The sequence below is a fragment of the Rhinolophus sinicus genome, chromosome 7, assembly GCF_057876585.1.
Source record: "Rhinolophus sinicus isolate RSI-liver-muscle chromosome 7, RSI-T2T, whole genome shotgun sequence".
NCBI classification, from domain to species: Eukaryota; Metazoa; Chordata; class Mammalia; order Chiroptera; family Rhinolophidae; genus Rhinolophus; species Rhinolophus sinicus.
Window position 1 is genome coordinate 35,427,912 of NC_142507.1, and position 22,754 is coordinate 35,450,665.

At 35.8% G+C, this 22,754-nt stretch overlaps 1 protein-coding gene and 1 non-coding gene across 2 annotated transcripts in view; one reads left to right on the forward strand and one right to left on the reverse strand.

The window, feature by feature from the left end:
* The window catches only part of SNX7 (sorting nexin 7), a 498,765-nt gene that overhangs the window by 15,151 nt on the left and 460,860 nt on the right, over positions 1-22,754 (forward strand). The gene's annotated exons all lie outside the window — the stretch shown is intronic.
* Positions 1,685-1,762, reverse strand: TRNAV-AAC (transfer RNA valine (anticodon AAC)). Its single transcript has one exon. It is a non-coding gene; the product is annotated as a tRNA-Val (tRNA).

The window sequence follows — 22,754 nt, forward strand, 5'->3', positions numbered from 1 at the left end:
GAAGGGTTTTCTGTGTTCTCTATGGTGTAGTGTATGACAGTCTCGACATAGGAAAAAAGAGAAAAGAAAATTTTCAGACAAATGGTTTTATGATTCACAGGGTAGGCAACTGTTGTTTTTAGAGTAAATAATATAACAATTTCCAAATGCTTTACTATCCAGTCAGTCCTCGCAAAGTTTAAAGTTTTGAATTTATAATAAAGCTCTTTTTATTCTGTCATTTCACTTTAAAAAAATATCAAGAAACAGGTATGACAAAGGAATGAATATAGCCCTGAGAGTTGACATGAATCACGTTGTAAAATTTATGTATGAAGATGAACAAAGATTTTACAACTATAATGTTTTTCTTTCTATAGCTTAAGTATTTGGTAGTATTGAGTGTATACTGAACATTGCAAAAACTCAAGGGCCTTGATCTTTCTCTAAAAAAGCAAAACCACCAACATAATGAGAAGTGAGGAAACATCCTCTGCAGTTACAAAACCACGAGGAGGGGGAAAAGTTGGCCCAGATTACCCATTGAGCACGAGCACGTGATATAACTCAAAATAGACACTGGAAAGAGGCTGTGACCCTTCCTTAGAGGGAGGATTTATTTGCCTGGGAGATTTGTGATTTCAGTCAGGGCCTTGTATAGGTCTGTGATGAAAGAGAGGGAATATATGTGTCTCCAGAGGGTGGCACCACGAGGAGATCTTTGCCTTAATCTTGTGATCGAAGATGTTACCACTCTTACCACCATAACATCTCCATTTAAAACAATGTCCCAGCTTCTCTTTCATTGACACTGACTTTTCTCACCTTTGATGAGGTTCTAGGTAAAAATACTAGGTAGGTGCTCAGAAAGCAAGTGCTGTTTAGCCAGAAGTATGATACTAACAATCAGCCACTTACATATTCATGCTACATTTTTCACCTTCTCAACCAAAGCACATAGAATTTGGTTGCTGTATTTTAGATGTTTGAGCATGTCAGGGATATTGACTGAGAAATCTGCAGCTCACTGTCACCTAGTGATTGATATCAGCTGTAACAAGATAAAATGTTATGGCATAATAATTCTGTTTGATGCAAGGTAATCTTTGATCTTTTATTATCAACAAAAAATTATAATATATATTTAGTGTGATAAATAATACCCTTTCACTGATGTCAGAAAAAGAGCAAGTTAAATTGATAATGGTTTCAATAGCTAGCATTTTATTTGTAATTTTTTAAAGATTAAACACCCTATAAATAGGAAGACTAGATTCCTAAAATATACTATTGTTAAGTTATTACAATCTTTATTTGTTAATAATTAATCACTAATTATTCTTTCTTTTGCATTGAACTAAAGAGTACATTTTAAAAACTAGATGAATAGCCTTGAGATAAATTTTCGTTGGAGGGCATCATGGTACTGAGTCACTAATTAGAGGCATTAATTTGTCAAAAGATTATGTAAATAGAAAAATCACAAATTGAATATTTGGTATGTGAAATACTCTAAATAGTATCAAAAACTATCTTCCCTTTTCTTTAAAATATAGACTACAAACTCTTTCCTTAGCATATAACAAAAGCTTGATAGATGTTAGCTCTCAAAATTATCATTTTTTAATTGCCGTTCTTAGCATATGCTGTGATTTTTTTTTTTTTTTTTTTTTTTTTTTTTTTTTAAGGAGGGCTCATCTCACAGTGGCTCACACCGGGATTGAACCAGCCACCTTGGTGTTGTTAGCACCACGCTCTAACCAACTGAGCTAAACAACCAGCCCGTGCATATGCTGTGATCTTATGAATAACCTTAAATGTCCCTTGTCTGCCTAGAAAAATTCTACTCATCTTTCAAGATACAGCTCAAATGTCACTTTCTTTGAAAAGTCATTCCTGTGTCTTTTCCTCTGCCCCTTGGAAAAGATAGTAGTGCTTCCTCTCTGCTGCTGTAGCATTTTGGCCATGTTTTCATTATTATTATTTTTCATTACCTTGAAATGACTTGTTGTTTCTATGACATTGACTATCTCTGCCCTCCATGTTCACTAGGTACTCAGAGAATGTTTGTTGGCTGAGTTACAGAACATATGAGCGAGAAGGCCACCTGGCACAAAAAGTAAAAGGGCAGAAAAATAAAGATGGGGAAAAAAATCAATTGTGAAGAAAGAAATTGGTCATACAAAAGAAAACACAAAATCTACTTCTGGTGTGAATCATTGCCATCCAGAATCTTACGGCTTTATGGACATAACAGCTGACTTTCGGGCATTGCATTTGTTTGGGATTTGTGTAGGCCCCTCACTTTTCCTTTTCTGGATATTGGCAATAGAACAATTGTAGAAACCTATCCATGCATGCTCTGATTTGATTCTCATAATAATCTTGTGAAATAGTCAGGTTCAGGTATCATCACCACTTTTTTTTTTTTACAGAGCAGGGAACTACAGCTCACAGAGGTGAATGGTTTGTCCAGGGTCACCCAGCTAAGAGACAGATTGTAGACTCAACTATGGATATCTGACTCCAGATAAAGGGCACTTTCACTGATGCCGTAAGCCTTTCCTGAGACTAATTACAAATGTTTTGTCTTCTACTTAAGAAATGTTTACATTCAAAACCTCTGATTAACATTTAGCCAGCTACAAAATAAGTAGATTCAAAGATGTCTATAGTTTAATTGAATTTCTTATAGTACACAATTTATTATTTTTAGTTTTTGACATTTAAAATTATATGAGAACATTAGAAAATGGGAACACAGAAAGCTTTGTGCAGCATTTTTTTAGTCAAATATTTCTATGTTTCTGCAGATACCTATGGTTAGGTTTTGTCATGGCTAAGGATTTTTAGAAATGATTTTGCTCTGAAATAGGGAATAGTAAAAGATCTGTAAGTTCATATTTGGAGTTAAGTTTACACATACAGGTCAGCATTATTCACCTTATCTTATTGTATTATTCAGCTTGTAAAAGGAAACTCTCTCCCCAAATAGCAGCTTCCCTTAGACTTTTTTGCAGAATTGTTGTTCTCAGAGAGGTAACAGATGTCATCTTCCTTTAGCAGGGGAGAGTTGGGGCTATCTAAACAGTTAGGAGCACTATTCTGAAACCAAAGTTTCAATTAATTTAGATCTACAATTGCTGTTACCAGTAGCTGTAGTAATTTAGAAACGTAAATTTTGTAATTCAGGTGACTTAAGAGATTGTCCAATGAAATCTCTGTTTGCACAAGAGGAAATTGTGGTCTGGAGAAGCTAAGACATACATCCAGTTTCACATGTCTAATCTATGGTGCAACCAGGATTTGGACCTAGATTACCTTCTTTCCGATATTATTTTCTCTACAATGTGCTGCACCCTCTGGGTGGGTATATCAGTTATCTATTTTGCTGTGTAACAGATCACCCATATGGTGGTGGGGAATCTGTGACCCTGCTGTGCAGCTATGCTAGTGATTCTGTCACATGATATATTTGCATGTCACTGAGAAGCAACCTCTTTATGAATATGTATAAAGACCACTTTTCCAACTATTTGTCTGATCACTAAGTCACCGAGTGATATATGTATAGGACTATGATGTAAGTAAAATGTGTGGTTGTTTAGTTTCGATTTCTATTTCACCGAGAAGAGGATTCAACATCATTTAGCTGAAACTGCATATGAAATATGTTTATTCCAACAGAAAATACATCAAATCCTACCAGTTTGAAGTTTATTAGAAGAAAACCAATTTTAGAGACAAGGACCCTGGATTTTCCCACACCAGTTGTGTCATTTTACTCCCTTCTGGCAAAGCAGATATTTAAGATACGAGGAGTCAAAAGTATCATCTTTGACTTGGATTTCATTGCGTTTATAAATACAAGTGAAGATATAGACTGGAATTTAATGAGGCAGGATATTTATGCAACAAGTTTGGACTGCTTTGCATCCTGTTTCTCAACAAGCATCTTCAAAAGAAGTAGGATACAAAAAAACAAAAACAAAAAAAAACAAAAAAAACACATGAAGTTATGACAACAATAAAGAACTGTTAAAAACTAGAGCATGACCAACTCTGTGAGAACAAGGATAAATGATCTCCAGATGATTTGAGGAGGGTATTGTACAAATGAAATGCCAATGTCTTTTATTAGCTACCCTAGTCTAATCATTGGTCTGAGAACTGAAATTCAAACATGTTCCAGCAGAAGTAGTTACAGAGCAAGTTATGGATGGTGAATCAGAAGAAAAGATCTTACCTTCTTTTGGTATAGCCTGGCTTTTGTTGGGTCCAAAAGTTGCAATTTCTAAAAATATATATCAAACTTTTATTATTAATATTCTGAAGAACTTTGTTGAGAATTAATAAAATATGCCACTATTTTCAGGAAACAAAAACCTTAGTGGCTTAAAATAATCATTTTATTTGCTCTTGATTCTCTTGATCAGAAATTCCAGCTGGAATTGCAGCAAAAAGAATAAAATACCTAGGAATAAACTTAACCAAGAATGTGAAAGACCTATATGCTGAAAACTATAAGACTTTTTTGAAAGAAATTGAAGAAGACACAAAGAAATGGAAAGACATTCCGTGCTCATGGATTGGAAGAATCAACATAGTTAAAATGGCCATATTACCCAAAGCAATATACAGATTCAATGCAATCCCCATCAAAATCCCAATGGCATATTTTAAAGAAATAGAACAAAAAATCATCAGATTTGTTTGGAACCACAAAAGACCCCGAATAGCCAAAGCAATCTTAAGGAAAAAGAACAATAATGGAGGTATCACACTTCCTGACTTTGGCTTGTACTACAGGGCTACAATAATCAAAACAGCATGGTATTGGCAGAAAAACAGACACATAGACCAATGGAATAGAATTGAGAACCCAGAAATAAAACCACATAAATATGGACAGATAATTTTTGACAAAGAAGCTAAAAACATACAATGGAGCAAAGACAGCCTCTTCAATAAATGGTGCTGGGAGAATTGGATAGCCACGTGCAAAAGAATGAAACTGGACTGCTATCTGTCACCATGTACCAAAGTTAATTCAAAATGGATCAAAGACTTAAGCATAAGACCTGACACAATAAACTGCATAGAAGAAAACATAGGTACTAAACTTATGGACCTTGGGTTCAAAGAGCATTTTATGAACTTGACTCCAAAGGCAATGGAAGTAAAAGCTAAAATAAACGAATGGGACTATATGAAACTTAAAAGCTTCTGCACAGCAAAAGAAACCATTGGCAAAATAAAGAGGCCACCAACTGAATGGGAGAAGATTTTTGCAAACAGCGCCTCCGATAAGGGGCTAGTATCCAGAATATACAAGGAACTCATGCAACTCAACAACAAAAAAACGAACAACCCAATTGAAAAATGGGCAGAGGACTTGAAGAGACATTTCTCCAAAGAGGACATACAAATGGCAAATAGACATATGAAAAAATGCTCAACATCACTAATCATCAGAGAAATGCAAATCAAAACCACAATGAGATATCACCTCACCCCAGTCAGAATGGCTATCATCAACAAGACAAACAATAACAAATGTTGGAGAGGCTGTGGAGAAAAAGGAACCCTCATACACTGTTGGTGGGAATGCAGACTGGTGCAGCCGTTATGGAAGGCAGTGTGGAGGTTTCTCAAAGAATTACGAATAGAATTGCCATATGACCCAGCAATCCCTCTTCTGGGTATCTACCCAAAAAATCTGAAAACATTTAGAGATAAAGACACGTGTGCTCCAATGTTCATTGCAGCTTTGTTTACGGTGGCCAAGACATGGAAACAACCAAAATGTCCTTCGATAGATGAATGGATAAAGAAGTTGTCATATATATACACAATGGAATACTATTCGGCAGTAAGAAAAGATGATATAGGAACATTTGTGACAACATGGATGGATCTTGAGAGAGTAATGCTGAGCGAAACAAGTCAGACGGAAAAAGCAGAGAACCATGTGATTTCACTGATATGTGGTATATAAACCAAGAACAACAAAAGAACAAGACAAACAAATGAGAAACAGAAACTCATAGACACAGACAATAGTTTAGTGGTTGCCAGAGGGTAACGGGGGCGGGGGGTGGAGGGTGGGAGATGAGGGTAAGGGGGATCGAATATATGGTGATGGAAAGAGAACTGACTTTGGGTGGTGAACACACAATGGGATTTATAGATGATGTAATACAGAATTGTACACCTGAAATCTATGTAATTTTACTAACAATTGTCACCCCAATAAATTTAATTAAAAAAAAAAAAAAAAAAAAAAAAAAAAAAGAAATTCCAGCTGGGGTCAGCTGGTGGTTTGTCTGTACATTTCACTCGGGGTCACTCATGTGAATGAAGTAATGTGGAAGCTTCATGGCCTACATGCTCAACATGGCCTCTCTCACGTCTGGTTGATGACAGGGCTCTCCCCTCTCTCTTTGTAGCCCCTAATTGCCAAGAAGGCTAGTTCAGGCTTCTTTACACGGTTTCCAAGGGGGTAACAGTGAACGTAGTGAGGCCCTTAAAGGCTTGGACTTGGAACTCTTATAACATAATGTATGTCACATTATGTATGACCTAAATATAAGCTGGTGGAGAAATGGCGTCTAACTCTTGATGGAAGGAAGAACAAAGTCACATTGCAAAGAGGCATGTGCACAGAAACAAGAGGATTCTATGCGCTATCTCCACCATTTCTTTACAAGCTATTTTAGTGGATATGCAATTCTCTTGCATCTGTATTTTACACAAAATAGTACTTGAAGGTGCAGAGACTCTAATTTCTGTTTTCCTGCAGGTAAGGCCTATGGGTACATACCTGTTCTGGCTCAAACATCTCTGTTCTGGCTCAAAATAATGGCGATATTGATATTTAATTTTTTTCCCAATAGGATAGATCGGCAATTTTATATATATATATATATTTACTATATAGCCATCCTAATTATATATATATATTATATATATATATAATATATATATATATATATATATATATATATATATATATATATATATATATATCCTAATTAGATATATATATATATATATCTCCTATTGGATATATAGATATATATCTATATAGATATATCTATATATAATTTCACTCAGGAAGAGGTTGAGGGCAAAATTGGTTCTCTACTGAGTGTGCATGTTTTGTTTTCTGTTAAATGATGTTCAATAATTGATTTGTGTGCCAACTAGAACTGCCTCAGACTGTTTTCAGCTATTTTATTCTCAATTCAATATGTAACGTTACTCACAAAGAGCATTACCAGCCCTTTCCTAGATAATCAATCATAAACTAAAGAGAAGAAGACTATTTTTAATGGAATGTTGAGAAAAAAGGAAGTGATTAAATAATGTGGGGTGGGGGAAGGCTAGAGAGAGTAATCTCAGTAACTGTAGAACTGTAGTGTTATAAGTCCAACTTTCTAAGTATCCCATTGTTACTTAAGCTTACGCTGGCTCTTAGGAGTGCCAGGGCAGAAAGTGGTGTATGTGGTTAGGGACAAACATTCAAGCCTAACGTGTAGGTAATTAATTAACAAAATGTTCTTTAATACTTACAATTATTCTATTAAATAGTATTATTATACCCATTTTGCAAATTAAAAAACAGAGGATTGAGAAGGTTAGCAATTTATCCAAATTCATACAGACAGAAAATAAGAGAGGTAAGGTAAGAATACAGAAAAACTTGACTCCAAATCTTTATTTTCTTCTGATGTACATAGTCTTTTAATTTGGTGATATTAACATCATTATCCCTAATTTTTCTGCAGCATCATAAGTAAAGGGTCATAGATAAACAGACACAATAAATTTCAGTTGTGCAATAAATATGAAGAAGATAGGACACATTGTAACTGGTCAGTGTTCCACTAGAAACATTTATCAATAAGTATTGTCTAAAGGAGCCGTGAAAATATCTTGCATCTCCTTTCAGGGCAACTATAATTTGGCTGATTTATTTCACTGTTTTAGAGTAAATTCTAGGTGGAATGTGGATTGGTAATGAATATTAATGGATTGTAAATTTGTTATAGTAAATCTTTAACTTGTCTTAAAAATATTAATTTAGAAGGCCTAGGTTCCATGCTGAAGGAACAAACTAATTCAATAAGAATCAAATCCAAGATGTGTATTTTTTCACATTACATCTCTGAAATCAGAAATTGTCTCACAACAAATAAGAAAACATTTCTGTATTTTAATTGTTTTATGGTCCTTGATTCAAAATAATAAAGATGACAGCAAACTCAAGTAATTGGTATCACTGTTTTCTCTTTTTTTGTATAGTAACTTAAGCATAAAAATTTAAGCAGCTTTTCTAGTGCCACACAGGTGTAAAGTAATGCACCCAGGATTTGAACCAAGGAAGGCGGAGCAGCAAGAAAGTCTGAGACAGCACAACTAAGCCAGACTTTGGAGTCTAGAATGTAAGAAGTGTAGAAATGTGGAGGAACAACTCATGACTGACGTGTCATTGAGGAGAATTTTCCAGACCCTATTTTTTATCCCAACCTTTACCGTTTCAGTTAATTCACTCTGTGTCATCATTGGCCCTCTCCTTTCTTCTTCACTACACCTTCCTCTCATTCTCACTGTCCACCTCTCCACCATTCAGCTTATTTTTCCTAGTACGAAGCTTTAGTCAGTCTCTAATCAAATCCTATACTCCCTTCTCCTGTTATTGTGCCTTTTTCTCTGACTGGCAAGCCCAACTATGGACGAATCCATCTATGCACTTTCTCAGAGAAAAACACACCCAACTGGGCAGATTTATTCCTTTTCTTATGTAAAAGGTAACTATGTATATATGTATATAATATACATATTTATATATATACTTGTATGTATATATACACATATATGTATATGTACAGTATGGGTATATATGTATATGTCTGCATATACATATATAATATTTTTGGAGAGAAAGGGGGTTCTCTTGGGAGATAACATGTGCGTGAGTGTGTGTGTGTTCTGCACAATTGAGTTTTTCACTTAAAATATCTTTTAGGATTCTTTCCATATTTGTGTACAGAGACGGTCATCCTTTTGTTTGTATGTTCACTTTTTCAGTATTGCATAGCATGCTGTTGTATGTACTGTGTATCATAGTTTATGTGTAACAGTTCTCTTGGTCTGTGTCCTATTTTTTGCTACTGGAAGCAATGCTGCAATGATGTCCTAGTATATTTGCCATTTTGCTTATGTGGAACACTATAAATCAGTTCAAGAAGTTGGTTAAAGAGTAAGCCTTAGTAATTTTGATGGATATTTCCAAATTACCCTCCAGAGGGCATGTACCACTTTATATTCCCACCAGCAGTTTCTGAGATTGCCTATTTTCTATAGCTTTCACAACAGTGTATATTATCACACTTTAACATTTTTTGTCAGTATGCTAGGTAAGAAATGATAATAAATTATCATGTTTAAAAATATATGTAATTCTATTACTAAGATCGGTCTATTCACATCCTTTGCCTAATTCTTACTGTCTTGCTTTCCTTTACTTCTCTATATCGTGAAGCTATATATTTGTTAGGGAGATCAGCTGACATTTCCCCCCACTTTGTCTTTTGTTTTTGCATTTATTTCTGGTGCTTTTTAAAAAAATGTAGTATGACTTATTAAATTTTTCTTGGTTTCTAGATTTTTGAGTCAGAATCAGCGAGAACTACTCCTCCAAGCTTATTTAAAAAGTCCGTCCATATCTTCTTCTAATATTTTCATGATCTTTAATCCATTTAGAGTTTATCTGTAAGGGTCAAAATTTGTCCTTTGATTCTTATCCATGTGTTATAATACCATTTATTTAAAATTTAATCCTTATATCACTGGTTTGAGATTCCACCTTATAATAAATTGACATTTCTTTTTGGATCTACTTTTGTACTTTCTGTTATTGTTTCATTCGTCTGTTTATTCATGTGCAATGTCTTACTGTTTTAGTGTTGCTAGAGCTGTCTATTGAGCACTTTGAAATGGGGCTAATGTGAAATGAGATATGCTATAATAGGAAAATACACACTGGATTTTAAAGAGTTAGTTTAAACAAATAATTTAAAATACCCCCTTAATAATTTTTATATTGATTACACGTTGAAATGACAGTATTTTAGATATATTGGCTTAAATAAAATACATTTTAAAATTAATTTTAGCTGCTTTCTTTTTACTTTTTCTGTTGTAGATACCAACTATGTTTAAGTATTACGTGTGGTCTTCATTAGATTTCTGTTAGACAGCACAGTTTTTGAGTATGTTTAGGCATGTTGTGTTTAATGTTATAAAAAGACAGTTAAATGGAGTCTTAGGGAACACTGAAAAGCTTTAAGTGTGTGTAAAAAGTCTGCTTTGCTCATGGAGGATTAGGAATTTTCCTGTCATGCTCTTGCTTCCCTTCAAATCTCTTGTATATTGCTTGTGCTTTCTGGAATTCACTTACATATACAGGTGTACCTCGGAGATACTGAAAGTTTGGTCCCAGACCACTGCAATAAAATGAGTATCACAAGAAAGTGAATCATAATCTTTTCACTAGTAGAGGGTCTTGCCTTCAATTTGTAAAAACCCAAAAACAAAAACACACACATCTGTGAAGCACAATAAAGTGAAATGCAAAAATAAATGAGGCATGCCCGTATATGCTAGTATATGTTATATAATCGTATATCATATATGTATATATGTATGTGCATGTTTAAACATCTGACCATGGCCTATCAGTTATGACTCAGATATCCCCTTATCTCTTATGCTGGGCCCACTGTTCTAGCTACACCTCAATAACTGATGTGTGTGTGTGTGTGTGTGTGTGTGTGTGTGTATGTGTGTGTTTGTCTTTTCTCCATCTCAGTTCTAGGCTCCTCAAGGACAAGGGCGTGGCCTGAGTCATACTTGTGAACCCAGTGCCTAGAACAGCACATGCATAAATTAAACACTCTCTAATGTTTCTTGAAAGAATTAGTGATGAGGAGCTTTGAGACTGGATGAGTTCTCCACAAGAGGAAATACTAAGGGTAAAAATGAATTTTAGAGGGCATCTTCAGGTTGATAAAGCTAGAGAAAGAAGAGGAATGAAAGTAACCTTAAATGAGAACTCCAAAAGTCAGGAAGATAGCCAGGTGCATTCTTGTTGTAAAATATAGTGAAGTGTGATTGAAGAGATGAGGAATGAGCAAACAGTGTTGTTTGAATGGCAGCTCAGTGATGAGAAGCCTTGAGAATGGTTGCATTCTCCAAACAAGGAAGGAAGGAAGGGAAGAGGTGTGGTAGACCAGCTACTGCACTCCTTTAATAAATGTTAAAAGTAGTTCACTGCCTTGCCCGGTGTTAAATATATAAATGAAAAAATGCAACACTCCTTTAATCTCACTAGCTTTCTTCATCCAGAAAAAAATGTGAGTCATGTGAAAATTTGTGAGAGGGAATATATTAATAACTTAAATGAGTTAAAAAGGTCAAGTGAAATGATTTTTGCTTTCTAACTGAGGAAGACTCATGCGTATTTGGAGACAAAAGTAGGAGCCCATGGAGAAGGGAAGGTTGAAGGTGTAAGAGAAAGAATGGACAAATGTACTCTCCAGATCCCTCGGCAAGTCAGAAGGGAGAACTCAGGTAGAGGGGATGGCTTTTGAGATGTGGAAAAACATCATTTGCTCTAGGACCTCATTTATACTGGATGTTTCATGGAGCAATTATGCTCAAGTAGTCTTTACAAAGTTACTATTTAAGTCCTTTCTCCATTTTATCACCACTACTATTTTCCATTATTATTTGAGCCGTAGAATAAGAAGTCAGGTTTGGTGGTATTTGACGATAATCAATGTTGTCTAGGGTTTTTATGTTTGTTGCATGTATGTATCTTGCAAAAAACTAAGTGCTGGGAAAGTAGTACTATACTCAATTTTGTTGGAATCATTTTGGAACATATAAGCATACTGATTTCAAACTTGTTTAAATATTTGATCTTAAATTCTCTACCAGAGATTAATAACTCTAAAAATATATTTGCTGATTGGATTAAAAGTCTCTGGAGTTTATCCCTCTATTTCATAGAGTACAGAGTGAGATAGCACATTTGTCTGACAAATATATATTTATGTCAGATAATATCAGTTTTGTTATCACCATCTGCACTTGCTATATTTGAACAACCTTATGAACAGAGATATACATACAAAATTGTGGATTTACAACAGATATCATCATTAATTTCCACATAACTAAGGGCTTTTCATTAGTTTAAAAAACTTTAGAATATTAAGTTAAATAACAACTGAAGCTCTATTTTACATTCTTGGAAATATTACATTTTATAAGGGATTCTATTAAAGGATGAAGAAAATGATGCCAAATTAAAGATAGTTTACATGATAACACGAAGGCAAAAGAAATCTGGTTTTGATATGAAAGGAAATTATTACATAATATTATGGTTATTCAAGATTTTTATAATGCGTGGCCTACAATTTATTTTAAGGTTATTAATTGTCAAGTTATTAACTCCAAGCCACTATCTACTACACATTTTCTGTAACAATATGTGTAATGAAATGGTGCGGTTATGATTTCAATATACTTTTCTTTAAAAATTAAAGATTATCATAAGATTATTATTATTCAGAAGAATTTTATCCTTATTTAAACATATTTATACCAGACTTTAAAAAAATGATTTTGCTAGTCTCTTAAAATATGTCGAGAAGTTATATGAACAAATGTATAATCATTGAAATCAAATAAAAAGGAGATAGTCACTTATAATTCTTCTAGCCAAAAAAAGTAACTATTTTAAATTCTTAGCCATTTGTAATCATAATCTAGATGCAAATTTTAACAATGTATCAGAAGACATCCTCATGTTGCCACATAGTCTTTATGATGCTCTGTTTAAAGGAGATCTGTATAGTTTTCCCTAAGCAATTGAAAGAATGGCATTATCACTTCATAATATGTGGCAAGTTTGGGTGTGAAGGAAAATCAGAAATTGATTTTAGACACATTATATTTGAAATATGTACTAGATACTCTTCTGAGATTCCGTAGACTGTTGGATACATGAGTCTCGAATTCAGGAGGAATTTCATAGCTAGAATATTAAACTTGAAAGTTGTCAATATATAGATGGTTTTCCAGTATAGCCTGAGTGCTCAGCTACAGATTGGTGAGTTTAGAGAAGAAAGTAATTCTGAAGACTGAGCTGTGAAGCATGCCAACATTTAGAGGTTGGGCCACAGAAAGAACTCAGCAAATGAGAGAGAATCATTAACAAATGACTTCAGAGAACTGAGAGAGAATTGTCTTCTGGAAGCCTAGTGAAGACAGTTTTTTAACAAGGATGGAATGGCTTCTAGTAAGAGCAATGCAAAATGAAATAACTATTTTCTCATCTACTGTATTGAATAGCAACTTGGTAATATCTGCATTTATCTTTCAACCCAGTACTCACATTTCCAGAAACTTATACTATATGTATAAAATGCACTAATATGGAATTATGTATGAATAGCTAACATAGAATTATGTATGAATAATTATCTTACCTATAATAAAGGGAGGAAGTAGGAATACAATCCACAGTTGTTATATATGTACAAAGAAACGTTGGAAATATACACAAGAAAATAGTGCAAGTGTTTATTGTTTAGTTGACAGAGATAGAGTGAGATAGACACGAATAAGGTGGAAGTGTTTTTTAAATATTTATTTTAAAAATCAATTTGATATTTGAATCACATTTTTTTAAGAAAGGGGGAGGAAGGAGAGATCACCTATTTCAAATGCTGCTAATAGAATCCTAAGATGAGCTCTGAAGTTGGCCATCAGATTTGGCAAAGGATGCATTTCAATAAAGACAGTACCTTCTAGAAGTTGCATTGAAAAGGGGAGGAGAGATATAGAATGGTAGCTAGAAGGGCATATGAGGAAAGAATGTTATTAGGTTTGTATAGTGATGAGAGTAGATTGGAATGGGAAATATTGATGATGGGGGGAGAGAAAGAGAGATTGATTGATTGATTGATTGATTGATTGATTGATTGATATACTGGTGTGTGTAAAAGGCCTAGCAGTGATGGCACACCTTTTATGGCAGCAGTGATAGAAATTCTTTTGAATTTCCATTTTCATGCTTAAGAATAATGTCAAGTTATACTCAACAGAAATGTTTAGCACCTTCCTTCATCCCTTACATCTCTGCTCCTTTAAACTTTTTCTCTATTTTACAACTGAAGAACAACAAATAGATCAGATCAAAATTTTCAGAGATCTAAACTGGTTGCTTTGTGGATATCTTATTTAATCCTCAAAACCATCCTGTGAACTTCATATTATTATTATATTATTATTATTATTATTATTATTATTCCCATTTTACAGATAAGGAAGCTGATATTTAGGTTAACTTGCCCATGCTTTTGCGATAGATAATAATAGCACATTCTAGATTCAAATGCCAGCTGTTTCTGAATTTAGTGTCTATTTTTGTTTTTGTTTTTTTTGTGTTGTAATGACTTCCATTGGGTATTCTGAAAAGTCTTCAAACAACCTGCATGTTACTTTAAGCACTAATAAATTTTCTTCTATTTGTTCACTTAACAAATATTTATGGAGCACTTACCTTGCCTAAGGCACTGATATAGGTATAGAAATGAAGGGATGAATGAGATAGATATGAATTCTGGCCTCATGATGCTTGTAATCTTTTGAAGGAGAGAGAGTTAGCAAATCATTACAATAACAAGACTTGTTATAAAAGGCAAAATGCTGTCTACAACTAGAAACAAGGCTCTATTCTGAAGGAATAGGCTATAATTAAAAATACTGTGAACTATAAATAAAATAGGATAAACTATTCTATTTTTATTCACGTAAATTATTTGGTCAAAATAAATATAAAATTATTATTGAAAATCTGTCAAAGATCACAGAATAAAATATTCTCTATGTATCTAATACATTAGGGCTAAAAATCAATATTTCATGGTACTAAGTATGTAATAAAAACATAGTTTACCTTTTTATTCATTAACTCTTAACATTCTCAAGTAAACTCAATCACAGTTGTAAAAATCTTGAAAATAAAGTTTAAACATCTTTAAGTTTTTCTGTGGTGATCGCTTAAGAGTTTCATAAAATAATTATAAATATCATCTTTAATCTTTAACACCATGTTCTTTGGCCCGTTAAGAAACTGTGGGAATAAATAGTAAGCGTAAACCCAGGATAGAATATGATCTTGAATTCATTGGTAAGAATTGATGTAAGCAAAATAGCAAAGAATTTACAAATCACAATACCAAAATGCAGCAGGTATGGGGAGAGACATAAGACTAAAAGAGACAATAAAAAAAGATAAGTACATGACTTAACTCCCTCAAATTTTGAAAACAGATTGTCATCACTTGCAGAAAATTGTCAACGTTCTTACATTTCTGATTTTGTAGTTTGTTTCAGAGTCATGAGAACTATAAAAATAATACAATGTTTACCTTTTAAGAATTTATCCTTCTAAAGATATGAGGCACAATAACCTAATTTTCTTCTTCTACAGTTTAGTCAGAAACTGCAAGAATATTCTCTGAGTTAGACTTGATGTGGATGCTACTGTATAGTTTCACTGAAGTGCCAGCTAGTTTGATATCTCCTGCATGTCTGTTAGTTCAAGAAAAGCAAGAGAAAGACCTGGGTGTTATCCATATATGGAAAGGAGTCATAACTTCATTCATGTTCTGCCTCCTTCCAACCTGGCATCTAGTAGCTTAAAAATTCTCCAGTGGTTCCCTTTCATTTACCGGATAGAGGATCCACCCAAGGAGATGTACAACACAGGTCATCACCTCTGATTCTTGCTACCTCCCAGACTTCTGTCCTGTCCTAATTACTTTGTAAATTCTCTTCCATTCCCAGAAAATCCATGCTGTTTGTCACTATTCCCCATTCACGCAGTCCCTAAACTATAATGCCATCCTGCTTGCTCTTTGCCTGACAAACCCTTATTTACTTGTCAGGATTCAGATCAAATTGTCACCTCTTCTGGGATTGTTTCCCTGACCTCTCCAAGTGGAGTTAATCACCTCTGCTTCTCTCTCCCATCGTGTATTTCTTTGGTTTCTGTTAGTGATTTACTTGTTTAAATATCTAGTTCCATTCCTAGATTGGTAGTCCTGAGAAGGCAGGTTCCAGTTGTCTTAGTGTCACTGCCCAGAGCCTGGTCTATACTTGTTTAAAAAGACATATGTGTTTAATAAGTCTTTTTCGGGTGCAGTGTGATATAGGTAAAGATCAGAGAATAAAAGGTAGGTTCCTCGGGGGGCTAGCTTTGAACCTGCCTCATGGGGATTTGTAGCTGCTGCTGTGGGGGGGTAGAAAAGGCAGATCATGAAAATGGTCTGGGGAAAAATGGGTAAACAGAGTTGGACAAATTTTGAAAGAAATATACCTTGCATATTTTCATTCTTCATTTATAAAGGGCACTGCTTCAAGAGTGTTTGATTAGAGTGTGGTTTTAATAAAGTCTAGAGCCATTTGCTTGTCGTTAAGATGTTCCTTGTAACTCCAAGGCTATATCTAAATTAAAGCTAATGACCAAACCAATTTTTTTTCTCTCTGAATGTCTAGCAGGAGAGAACCATTATCAAATTTATGAATTAGAGTTTGTTTATAAGTTATTGAGAAGAATCACTGTGTATTCCCTTAAGCGATTCCGTTTTAAAAAGTAAGTATAACTGATTTGTTCAATGAGCAAGACTCCTGGGATGTAATCAAAAGCAGCTTTATTTTGTCTCCCACTATTCTAATAAAATTTATTCAGTGGGGAGAAGTTCTTCCTCTGACCCTAGATAAAACTCTTGCAGTCCAAAGATTTTCTATTCACTCTTAGGTAATGAAAAGCCCTGCAGTCACCTTAAGTCACAAACACGGTCTCCATTAAATAATTAGAAATGCCCAGATCCCCTGTGCTAAGCAAGGCTTCTAACTTCACTCACAGTCAGCGGTACTCTAACTCTCCAAGGACTGGTTGCAGATTAGCACTTTGACTTCGCCTCTCTTTTTTACCTCCGCCTCCCTTGCCAGTTGTTGCTGCCAGAATCAATGTTCTGGAAGGGAGGTAGGAGAGGGCCTGAGAAGGTCTTGTTTGGCTGATACTGCTGTAAGGTAGCATTGGGGGTTTAAATCTGGTTCCCTCTCTCATGGGCTCTTTGTTAGGTTAGTTAGAGACCCTGCTGGGAGCCTCCCAGTGTTCTTCCTAAGGCCTGGGAAATTTGTGACTCAGAAGATGCATTCTCCTCCGCTTGGCTGTTCCCTCATCAGCCTCTCATGGGTGTACCCCAGTTGGGGTTACCTTGCACCTCCAGACAGTCCTGTTCAGCCGCGTTTTCACAGGCTCCAGGCTGGGTCTGGTTCGGCTGGATCACAGGTACGACTCTCCGCCCTCATGAACAGTGGAGTGGAACGACAGCTGTGCATCACATGTTGCTAGCAGAGCTGTTTCCTGTTAGGTTCCTCCGGCATGTGTCAGATCACTGTCCACTCTCTCCCAAACTCCAGGGGACACACATCAGAGCACGCATTTTGGCCCTCTCTTCAAGCTTGAGCTGAGGGCAGGCATCTCCTCCCCTCCCCACTCAAAGCACACTGATGGCTGTTTCCAAAGAATGATCCTCCGTGTAAATCCTTTTTTAGTCTTCAAAAACTTGGCCATTTTACATTCTTGGTGGGAGTGAGGGTTTTCAGGAGAGCTGTAACTACTTTTCAACCACTACTTTTTAAATTCTGCACGTGGCCTGGCAGCTTCTTTGGAATACTTTCTTTACGGTGTCTTGGTGTCTAAGGTGAAGCTTCCAAGTTAAAATCCCGTGACTCAAGTAAACATTCACAAAACAGTAATGAGTAGAAATCTGAATGTATCATCCTTCACTGATAGACATGATTGTCTCTTCCACGTGAATTTAGGATTAACAGTCTGTAGAGAGGCTCCAGAGTAACAAAGGAATCGTTCCTTATTCCCTTGATGTAGATCTTGCCTGGACACATTCATAGGCCAAGTGAGTGAAGAGGGGAACAAGTGAACCTTATTAATTGTTCTTCAGAAATTCTCTAGCTGGTCAATGGATTGGATTCCAAAATATAGTATATGTGTTTATTTGGACTGGGAAGATGGTTTTTCATGGAAAGGACATGGTAAGTAGTTCACAGAATGGGTCTGATAAATGAATTGAAAATGCTCAGGTACATAGGCCCTAGAGGAACTCAGTCCCTAAAAGTACTAGCCTGTAATCTGAATGCTAAGAACAGAGGGACATATGATATTGGTAGGACAAGAAGGGAAGTTGTTTTTTTCGTTCTTTCTTAGACCGAGTTGGACAAAGTGCTTAAATAGCCGTTTGTCTTTCATATCCTTTCCTCTCTCTTTTTTGTACCTTTGTCCTGTCTCCTTATGCACAGACACCTACTTACACTGTATTCTAATATTTCTCTAACTCCCAAGCCAACTCTTTCTCTTAGAGTTTTTTTACATTCCTAATTCACCTGCCCTTTTCATAACCATAGTTCATATCAGTACCACTCCTTGATCTAAGCTGGAGATAGTAGAAAGTGTTCCGATTGAATTAATACACACCAGTGTTTAAATGGCTGGAAACTAGTTGATCTCTGCCAGGGATCCAGTATTTGAACCTTTAAGAAGAGGTTTATTACTCCAGATTATTTAATCTGCGAAGGAGTAAGAGCACTTTGCATAGAGCCTGGCACATGTTAGGCTTTCAGTACAATTTGATGAATACATGAAATGTTGAGCTTATAGGCAACATAAACAATGAAGTGAGTGTTCTGTGCAATTTCGGGAAGATCTTTTTAGTCAGGTGTGGCATCTTTTTAGACACTTAACTGTACCCTTCAGAGTCAGTACCTTAGACTGTTTTGCTTTTCAAAGTTCTGAAGATTAAACCCATAAAGTATTTTAAAAAATAAACGTTTTCTCAACTCATACCTAGAAGTAGAACAAAAGGCACTCTGGGGTTGGGATTGGGTCAGGAAATGTAATGGCTCAGGCACTTCTTAGTCCAGATTTGTAAATTGAGGGTTTCTGACATGAAATACAACATTGGTAGAGTTCAAAAATTGAGTTTTTATCTCATGTTTATTTAGCTTTTTGGTCTAAATTATCTGGATCCCTCTATCGATTCCATATAACATGAGATCCTTGGTTTCTTCTACAGCTACTTTGCTTCTTTATATAAATCAACTGTGCCAAGGGCTGGGCCTAATGAAGGAAAGGAAAAAAAAAGAGAAAGGAACTCGCTCTGTATCTGCCAGCACTCACAGTGACTCCCTGGAGGGGGGCTGATGGACTGGCTTGAGCTGCACCCCAGATTGTGGGTCAGGGCTGTGCCTTTGAACTATGTCCCTCAGCCCAGGCACTAGGTAATGTGGTCTGGAAAGCTATGACAAAGGCAACATTGAATAACGCATACTAGCAGAGTACCTTTAATTGCAATATATTAAATTCGAGGTAAAATGACCCTTCACTACCACAGAGAGCAAGTAGGCATATAGATAAAGCAGATGCTTTTCCATATAAATACTCATGTAAAACATCAGGAGGAAAAAGGGCCTGACAAACTCAATATATGTTTTACACTAGTAGAATAGAGCTATGGGGTTAAAAAGGGGGGAGGAGAATCACCAGTATGCAAATAGTCAGAGACTAATTGGACTCCCCCAAGGAGTAGAGTTGGGAACCCACTGGTTGTTTAAGGGCAATGAATTCTGAGCCCTTACAACTGCACATTGAAGATTATCCACACACTTAAAGAGGTCATGGTGCCTTTTAATGCAGCTGCAGGAATACTGCTGAAAACACTGCACAGAGCATAATCTTCAAGCCTCAGACAGGAGCCAGAGTCAGTTTTGCAATGCTGCCTGCAGAAAGAAAGAGCTCATTTGTGAAAATAACCACTCTGTTTTCATATTGCCAGACATCTGCTCTTGGCTAAGAACAACATGAAAGGGAATTTGTTTTCTGGTTGGGTTCTGTCCTTCTGCAAGAAAGATCTTCTTTTGAAATAATTGACCATCTCGACAGAACGGCCTACATTCATACCTGCAAATTAGTGCAATAGGGCCTCCTCCTTGGGTTAAATTGCCACTTAACTCTTGTGGATGCCTAATGGCATACTTGTCCTTTCATTTTACATTAGGGTCAGCAACTGCAAACATAGAGTGCAAGGTATTTGGTGATACAGAAATACAACGTGATAGAAGAAAGTAGGGAAATTGACATTCAGTGGGCTCCTATGGTTTTCATTTATTGGGCATGTCACTCTCCTATATATATTTCTGCAACAATTTTTTTTTTAAATGAGGAGCCTGAGCATAGGGAGGTGAAATAACATTCCCCAAATCCCTCAGCCCGTAAAGTGGAAATCCAGGATTTAAACCTAAACTATCAAACCCTAAACCCCAGGACTTCCCGCTGGATTATCCTGGCTCCCTAAGGGGCTTCCAGACTGCAAGAAAGGCAAGCTTTATTAACAAAAGGTACCTTGAAATACTAAGCACCTATGTGGGGGAGGTGTGGGGAACGGGATGGAGACAGGGACAAAGTGCATTCTAAACATTTTCATCAAATGGATCCTCCCCTCACCACATCTGCTAACTACACTCTATGTTTCAATGTTTCCTCCTCAGTGTCACTGCAATTTCTTTCAGGCTAGGACTTACAAGCTTACTCTTATTTTTCCATATAGTGTCTCGCAAAGAATTGGTTAACAAAGGGAAGGACTGTGTAACACATGTTGTCCTATTTTCAAAGGAATGAAGAGGTCCAAATAGAACTCTGTTTTGTCATAAATGTCAGCTACCTACCATACATTTCACAGGTACTGCATATTGGTTGTTTTAAAATTCACATGCATATCATGTTGTCTTTTTTTTTTTAATTTATTGGGGTGACAATTGTTAGTAAAATTACATAGATTTCAGGTGTACAATTCTGTATTACATCATCTATAAATCCCATTGTGTGTTCACCACCCAGAGTGAGTTCTGCTTCCATCACCATATATTTGATCCCCCTTACCCTCATATCCCACCCCCCTCCCCCATTACCCTCTGGTAACCACTAAACTATTGTCTGTGTCTATGAGTTTTTGTTTCTCATTTGTTTTTCTTGTTCTTTTGTTGTTTTTGGTTTATATACCACATTTCAGTGAAATCACATGGTTCTCTGCTTTTTCTATCTGACTTATTTCGCTTAGCATCATACTCTCAAGATCCATCCATGTTGTCACAAATGTTCCTATATCATCTTTTCTTACCGCTGAATAGTATTCGATTGTGTATATATATGACAACTTCTTTATCCATTCATCTATCGAAGGACATTTTGGTTGTTTCCATGTCTTGGCCACCGTAAACAAAGCTGCAATAAATATTGGAGCACACGTGCTTTTATGTATAAATGTTTTCAGATTTTTTGGGTAGATACCCAGGAGAGGGATTGCTGGGTCATATGGTAATTCTATTCGTAATTTTTTGAGGAACCTCCACACTGCCTTCCATAACGGCTGCACCAGTCTGCATTCCCACCAACAGTGTGTGAGGGTTCCTTTTTCTCCACAGCCTCTCCAACACTTGTTACTATTTGTCTTGTTGATGATAGCCATGCTGACTCGGGTGAGGTGATATCTCATTGTGGTTTTTATTTGCATTTCTCTGATGATTAGTGATGTTGAGCATTTTTTCATATGTCTATTTGACATTTGTATGTCCTCTTTGGAGAAATGTCTCTTCAGGTCGTCTGCCCATTTTTCAATTGGGTTTGTTTTTTTTGTTGTTGAGTTGCATGAGTTCCTTGTATATTTTGGATATTAGCCCCTTATTGGAGCACTGTTTGTAAGAATCTCCCATTCAGTTGGTTGCCTCTTTATTTTGTCTATGGCTTCTTTTGCTGTGCAGAAGCTTTTAAGTTTCATATAGTCCCATTCGTTTATTTTAGCTTTTAATTCCATTGCCTTTGGAGTCAACTTCATAAAATGCTCTTTGAACCCAAGGTCCATAAGTTTAGTATCTATGTTTTCTTCTATGCAGTTTATTGTGTCAGGTCTTATGCTTAAGTCTTTGATCCATTTTGAATTAATTTTGATACATGGTGACAGATAGCAGTCCAGTTTCATTCTTTTGCACGTGGCTTTCCAATTCTCCCAGCACCATTTATTGAAGAGGCTATTTTTCCTCCATTGTATGTTTTTAGCTTCTTTGTCAGAAATTATTTGTCCATATTTATGTGGTTTTATTTCTGGATTCTTAATTCTATTCCATTGGTCTATGTGTCTGTTTTTCTGCCAGTACCATGCTATTTTGATTATTGTAGCCCTGTAGTACAAGCTAAAGTCAGGGAGTGTGATACCTCCAGTATTGTTCTTTTTTCTTAAGATTGCTTTGGCTATTTGGGGTCTTTTGTGGTTCCAAACAAATCTGATGATTTTTTGTTCTATTTCTTTAAAAAATGCCATTGGGATTTTGATGGGGATTGCATTGAATCTGTATATTGCTTTGGGTAATATGGCCAATTTTAACTATGTTGATTCTTCCAATCCATGAGCACGGAATGTCTTTCCATTTCTTTGTGTCTTCTTCAATTTCTTTCAAAAATGTCTTATAGTTTTCAGCATATAGGTCTTTCACATCCTTGGTTAAGTTTATTCCTATGTATTTTACTCTTTTTGCTGCAATTGCAAAAGGAATTGTTT